General features: G+C 45.5%; 1 non-coding gene across 1 annotated transcript; it reads right to left on the bottom strand.

Moving 5' to 3' along the window:
* Positions 1-337: 337 nt before the first annotated feature.
* Positions 338-409, bottom strand: TRNAD-GUC (transfer RNA aspartic acid (anticodon GUC)). Its single transcript has one exon. It is a non-coding gene; the product is annotated as a tRNA-Asp (tRNA).
* Positions 410-6306: the final 5897 nt, after the last annotated feature.

Raw genomic sequence — 6306 nt, 5'->3', positions numbered from 1 at the left:
CATGATTCATTCCTAGGTAGACGTCTTTATATATTGAATTTAAACCAAAGTTTTCTAAAAGAGTTTTGTTAAAAGTTTTCATTCAGTTAAGTTAAGTAGTTAAATAAATTCTAAAATAAATTAATTAAATATTATTTTGGTGAGTCTTGGTTAGAGTTTAGTAATTATAAACGTTTACACGTGTCTTCGAGTTCGATATTCGGACTTTCTTTATCTGTGCTATACGCGACCGGTACACTTGCCGTTTGTGTGAATTAGGATAGATTGTTTGGTTTTTAAAGCTTAGTTGCGACTTGTGTTTTATTTATATATATATTTTCGCACAGCAAGTTTTTGGCGCCGTTGCCGGGAATCGAACCCGGGTCACCCGCGTGACAGGCGGGAATACTTACCACTATACTACAACGACTCGAGTTGTTAAGAACGACTCGAGTTAAGACTTGCCTTGTTTACTACTTGTCTTTCTTAATTGTTTTGTTTATTAGTTTAAAATAGTTTAGCTTATTATAATTTCTTTTATTTATTTTAATAGTTGTATGCGACGTACTCAATCTCTAGGACCACCAGAAGTTGAAGGATTTCCTGAACCAGAGAGAGAGCTTCTTGAGGGACGTCGTACAAAACCGTCTTCCAGTTCATCTACATTCGTCGGTAATACGTTTTCTTCTCCTACTTTTTCTGAACCCGTCATTAGGGATAGGATTATGGGCGACGCGAATCCACTACCGAGGAGGACAATTGCAGACCGGGCCCGTCCGGTCGATGCTGGCGCGAGATCCAGCATTGCTCCACCAGCTATAGGAGTTCAAACGACTTGGCAGATTCCATCTAATGTTCTGAACACGATTGCTCATTCTGCTCAATTTCACGGGTTGCTCCACGAGAACCCGCATTATCATCTCACTCGTATTACACGTATCTGCGACACGTTTCATCTTGCCGGCGTATCCGAAGACGCCATAAAACTCCGAATCTTTCCATTCTCACTCGTTGATCATGCGAGTCTGTGGCTTGAGTCCCTCCCACAGGGGTCCATTGCTACTTGGGCTGCGATGCAGACCCAATTTCTTGAAAAATACGATCCTCCGGCTAAGGCCGCTCGCTTGCGTAACCAAATTCATTCCTTCCAGATGGAGGACACCGAGAGCTTCTACGAGGCGTGGGAAAGGTTCAAAAATCTACTCGCATTATGTCCAAACCACGGCCTACAAGACTGGGCGGTTGTTGAGAAGTTCTACAACGGAGTGACGTACGCAACTCGGAGTATGCTCGACACAGCCGCAGGAGGTAACCTACTGACAACGAAGGATACGGATGAGTGCATTGCCTTGTTTAACGGTTTAGCCATGAGTGGATACCAGCGACCACCAGTTAAGAGTACCAAAACCGTCGATTCCCTGTCACGCGGCATGCATTCGGTCGACACGAGCACCGCACTTGCGGCACAAGTTGAAGCGTTAGCAAAGATCGGAAGGACTTGCAGCTGAAAAGTAAGTTGTGCGAGATCTGCAGGGGGGGACACGATACCGTTCAATGCCCCGTAGGTTTCCAGGAGGAGGCAGTCGACTTCGTTAATAATCCAAACCGAAATCCACATTCTTTCAATTCTTATAATTCGGAGTGGAGAGGTAACCAAAATTCCAACTGGAGGAACGGAAATCAGTCCAGCTTCCAGCAACGTCAGAGCCTATTCCAGGATTCCGGTGAGGGACCGAGTAGTGGGGAGAAGAAGCCCACGTTAGAGGAGATGATGGCACAGCAGACACAGATGCTGTTACAACTCATGACTCGAGAGGACTCCCGTCACAAAGAAACTCAAGAGAAATTCCGGGAGCACGAGTCATTCATGAGAAATCAAGGAGCATCAATTCAAAATCTTGAGCGTCAGATGGGAGAGATAGCAAGTCGTCTAAATGAGAGGTCGCTAGGTACACTTCCAAGTAACACTGAACAAAATCCGAAGGCGTTCGCGAAGGCTGTGACGACAAGGAGCGGTGCGGGGGCACGTAGCGAGCCCGTGATTCAAGAGGCAACGAGATGAGTCGTTAACGAGCCTGCGGTAGATGTAGAGGAGCAGGTAGACGAGGAGATTCAGTTGGACTGTGTATCAAAGGCACAACCCAGAAAGTACAGCATAGGTCGAGAACCAGCCATTACCCAGCACACCACCGAGAGTCTACAAACCTAGACTCCCATTTCCCGGGAGAGTCCGTAGGGATAGAGACGAGGAGCAGAACTCCAAATTTCTTGACCTTCTGAAGCAACTTCATCTTAATATTCCTTTCCTTGAAGCACTTACGCAAATGCCCAAATACACAAAGTTTCTTAAGGATATTCTTTCGAACAAAGTGAAGTTAGCCGAAGTCTCTTCCATTCCTCTGAGTGCTGGTTGCTCTGCATTCTTGCAGAGAAAGTTACCAGAAAAGATGTCCGATCCTGGGAGTTTCACAATTCCCTGCATCTTGAGTGATAATACGGTCGTCCATGCGCTGGCAGATCTTGGTGCCAGTATTAATCTCATGCCGTATTCAGTGTATCGCAAGTTGGGACTAGGCGAACCAAGGCCTACCCGTATGAGTATCCAGCTTGCTGATCGTTCTGTGAAATACCCCCGAGGGGTGGTCGAGAACATGCTTGTTCGTGTCGACAAGTTCATCTTCCCGGTGGACGTTGTCATCCTGGACATGAACGATGACGATAGTGTCCCACTCATCTTGGGCCGGCCATTTCTTGCCACTGCACAGGCATTGATCGATGTCTGCGAGGGTAAATTAATCTTAAGAGTTGGGGATGAGAACGTCACCTTCGACGTTCGACAGTCACTGAAACACCCCAAGTCTGCTGATGACTCCTTATACTTCATTGATACCATCATGGAGCATGTCGGGGAGTTTTTCAGTGAAATTTATGGAGGATCTGCCTCCGACACCCAGATTCTCGATAGGGAGATTCCGGAGATTGAAATGGTTGCCGTAACCAATAAGTCCTTAAATGACGACACCGACTCGCATACCCCTGAATCTGGCGTGTCTGCTGAGATCGTACGAGACGATCCGATGGACCGACCTTCGGTCGAGAGTCCTCCTCTTTCCTTAGAGCTTAAGGATTTACCTTCCCACCTTGAGTATGCCTTTTTAGATGAAGACAGAAAGTTTCCAGTTATCATTGCATCTGCGTTGACCGAGGTCGAGAAGGAGAAGTTGTTGAGGGTGCTACGAGAGCACAAGGAGGCTATTGCTTGGAAGATTATCGACATCAAGGGTATCAACCCTTCGTTCTGCACTCATAAAATCCTAATGGAGGAAAATTTCAAAACTGTCGTCCAGCCGCAACGGCGGCTTAATCCGAAAATGCAAGAGGTCGTAAAGAAGGAGATCATTAAACTCCTTGATGCGGGGATCATTTTCCCCATTTCTGATAGTGCTTGGGTGAGTCCAGTCCAAGTGGTTCCTAAAAAGGGTGGCATGACTGTCGTCACCAACGAGAGGAACAAGCTTATTCCCACGAGGACTGTGATGGGATGGCGAGTCTGCATCGACTATCGCCGACTGAATGATGCCACTAGGAAAGACCACTTTTCTCTCCCATTCATTGATAAGATGTTAGAGCGTTTAGCAGGTCAGCAGTACTACTGCTTCCTAGATGGTTTCTCCGGGTACTTCCAGGTTCCGATAGCTCCCGACGACCAGGAGAAAACCACTTTCACCTGCCCTTACGGAACGTTTGCTTACAAACGTATGCCGTTCGGACTTTGTAACGCTCCGGCCACATTCCAGAGGTGTATGGTGGCCATTTTCCATGATATGATTGAGGACTTCATGGAGGTGTTCATGGACGATTTTTCTGTATTTGGGAGTTCCTTCGATCACTGTTTATCAAATCTCGAGAGGATGATGTCCCGCTGCGTTGACACCAACCTAGTCCTTAACTGGGAAAAATGTCATTTCATGGTTCGCGAGGGCATTGTTCTAGGTCATCGAATCTCAAGTGCGGGGATAGAGGTTGACCGGGCAAAGGTCGAGACCATTTCTAATCTTCCCCCGCCTATTTCTGTGAGATCAATTCGTAGCTTTCTAGGTCATGCCGGGTTCTACCGCCGGTTCATCAAAGATTTTTCTAAAATCGCGAGACCCATGACCAAACTTTTGGAGAAGGACGCTCCATTTATTTTTTCTGAGCAGTGTATCGAGGCGTTTGATCTTTTAAATGATAAATTAGTTAACGCCCCAATCATGGTTGCTCCCGACTGGTCGTTACCATTCGAGTTGATGTGTGACGCAAGCGACTTCGCAGTCGGAGCGGTTCTTGGACTACGGAAGGATAAACATTTTCATCCGATCTATTATGCGAGCCGGACCTTAAATGGCGCACAAGAAAGCTACACCACCACCGAAAAAGAACTTTTAGCTGTGGTGTTCGCTTTCGACAAATTTAGGTCCTATCTGGTTTTGTCCAAAACGATTGTTTATACGGATCATGCCGCTATTAGATATCTGTTCAGCAAGCAGGATGCTAAGCCTCGTCTTATCCGATGGATCCTGTTGCTTCAAGAGTTCGATATAGAGATCCGTGATAAAAGGGGGCCGAGAATGTGGCGGCTGATCATCTTTCACGACTAGAGGGAGTTGATTCAGGAGATTCGGGAGTTAGGATCGATGATCGTTTTCCGACGGAGAGTCTGATGTTCGTTACTGCACAAGAGGAAGGTTTTCCATGGTTTGCTGATTTTGCGAATTATCTCGCTGACGGATACCTCCCAAAGATGCCTTACCAGCAAAAGAAGAAATTCTTTGCTGACATCAAATTTTACCTTTGGGACGATCCATATCTTTTCCGCATTGGTGATGATCAGCTTATTAGAAGTTGTGTGGATATCAAGGAAGGATGGCAAATTTTGAGCCATTGTCATGTGGGACCGACTGGAGGTCACCACGGTGTGAATTCTACGGCAAAGAAAGTCTTTGATTCTGGTTTTTACTGGCCGTCTATCTTTAAGGATGCTCACCTATTCGTTAAGAGTTACGATCGTTGCCAGCGTGTCGGCAACATTTCTTCACGAAACGAAATGCCCCAGAATGCCATTCAAGTTTGTGAGGTTTTAGATATATGGGGTATTGATTTCATAGGACCGTTTCCATCTTCGCGTGGAAACAAATACATACTCGTGGCCGTTGATTACGTGTCTAAGTGGGTTGAGGCCAAAGCTCTACCCACCAATGATGCCCGAGTGGTAGTCCGTTTTTTGAAAAGTCTATTTGCTCGTTTTGGAGTCCCGAAAGCCTTGATCAGTGATCGAGGTACTCACTTTTGCAACTCGCAGATGGATAAGGCGTTGAAGCGTTATGGGGTCACCCATCGGCTTGCGACCGCCTACCACCCACAGACTAGTGGGCAAGTAGAAGTGAGTAATTGGGGAATCAAACGTATCCTCGAGAAAACGGTTGGTTCAAATCGTCAGGATTGGTCCGACAAATTAGATGACGCTTTGTGAGCCTTCCGTATAGCCTACAAGACTCCGACTGGTTCCACACCATTTCGGATGATTTATGGGAAGGCCTGTCATCTTCCTGTTGAATTGGAACACCGCGCTTCATGGGCCTTTCAAAAGGTTAATCTTGATTTACCCGCCGCAGAGGGTAATCGTTTCCATCAATTACATGAATTAGAGGAGCTCCGGGATCACGCATATGCACAATCATTTCGGTATAAGGAGCATACGAAGGAACTGCATGACAGGAAATTGAAGGGTAATAAGCAGTTCAAGTGTGGGGATAAGGTTTTACTGTATAACTCACGGTTGAGGTTATTCCCGGGAAAGTTGAAATCCCGATGGTCGGGACCGTTCACGGTCACTGAGGTTTTCCGGTATGGCACGATTGAGATACAAGATCGAAGCGGGAAGTTTAAGGTGAACGGCCATAGATTGAAGCACTACATTGGAGAGCCGATAACTGATCAGACAGTCGAGGTGTTCTACCTTGACTCATTCACCGAGGAATAATCGTGATGGATGCATCACTCGGGAGACAGCCCGAGTTGTAGAGTTTGTATTATGATTCTCTTTATTATCTGTTTTTATTTGTTTTATTTTTATTTATATTTATAAAAACATAAAAATACAAAAAAATAAATATTTAATAAAAAATCAAAAAAAAAATTAATATTCAAAAACACAAAAATATGTTTATTTCTTATGTTTTTGTTTTCTGTTTTGTACGCCGCTACATGCGAGCGAGTTTGAGTTGTTACAGGTATTATTATGCGCATGGTAGCTCTGATGGCGTTTTGGAACTGGTTCACCAGAGG

The sequence above is a fragment of the Bidens hawaiensis genome, unplaced genomic scaffold (genome assembly GCF_021521415.1).
Source record: "Bidens hawaiensis isolate Kalapana, Puna unplaced genomic scaffold, B.hawaiensis_p1.1 tig00042217_1, whole genome shotgun sequence".
NCBI lineage: Eukaryota > Viridiplantae > Streptophyta > Magnoliopsida > Asterales > Asteraceae > Bidens > Bidens hawaiensis.
Note: the sequence above shows the minus strand (reverse complement) of the source record. Positions and strands in the feature narration are given on the sequence as shown.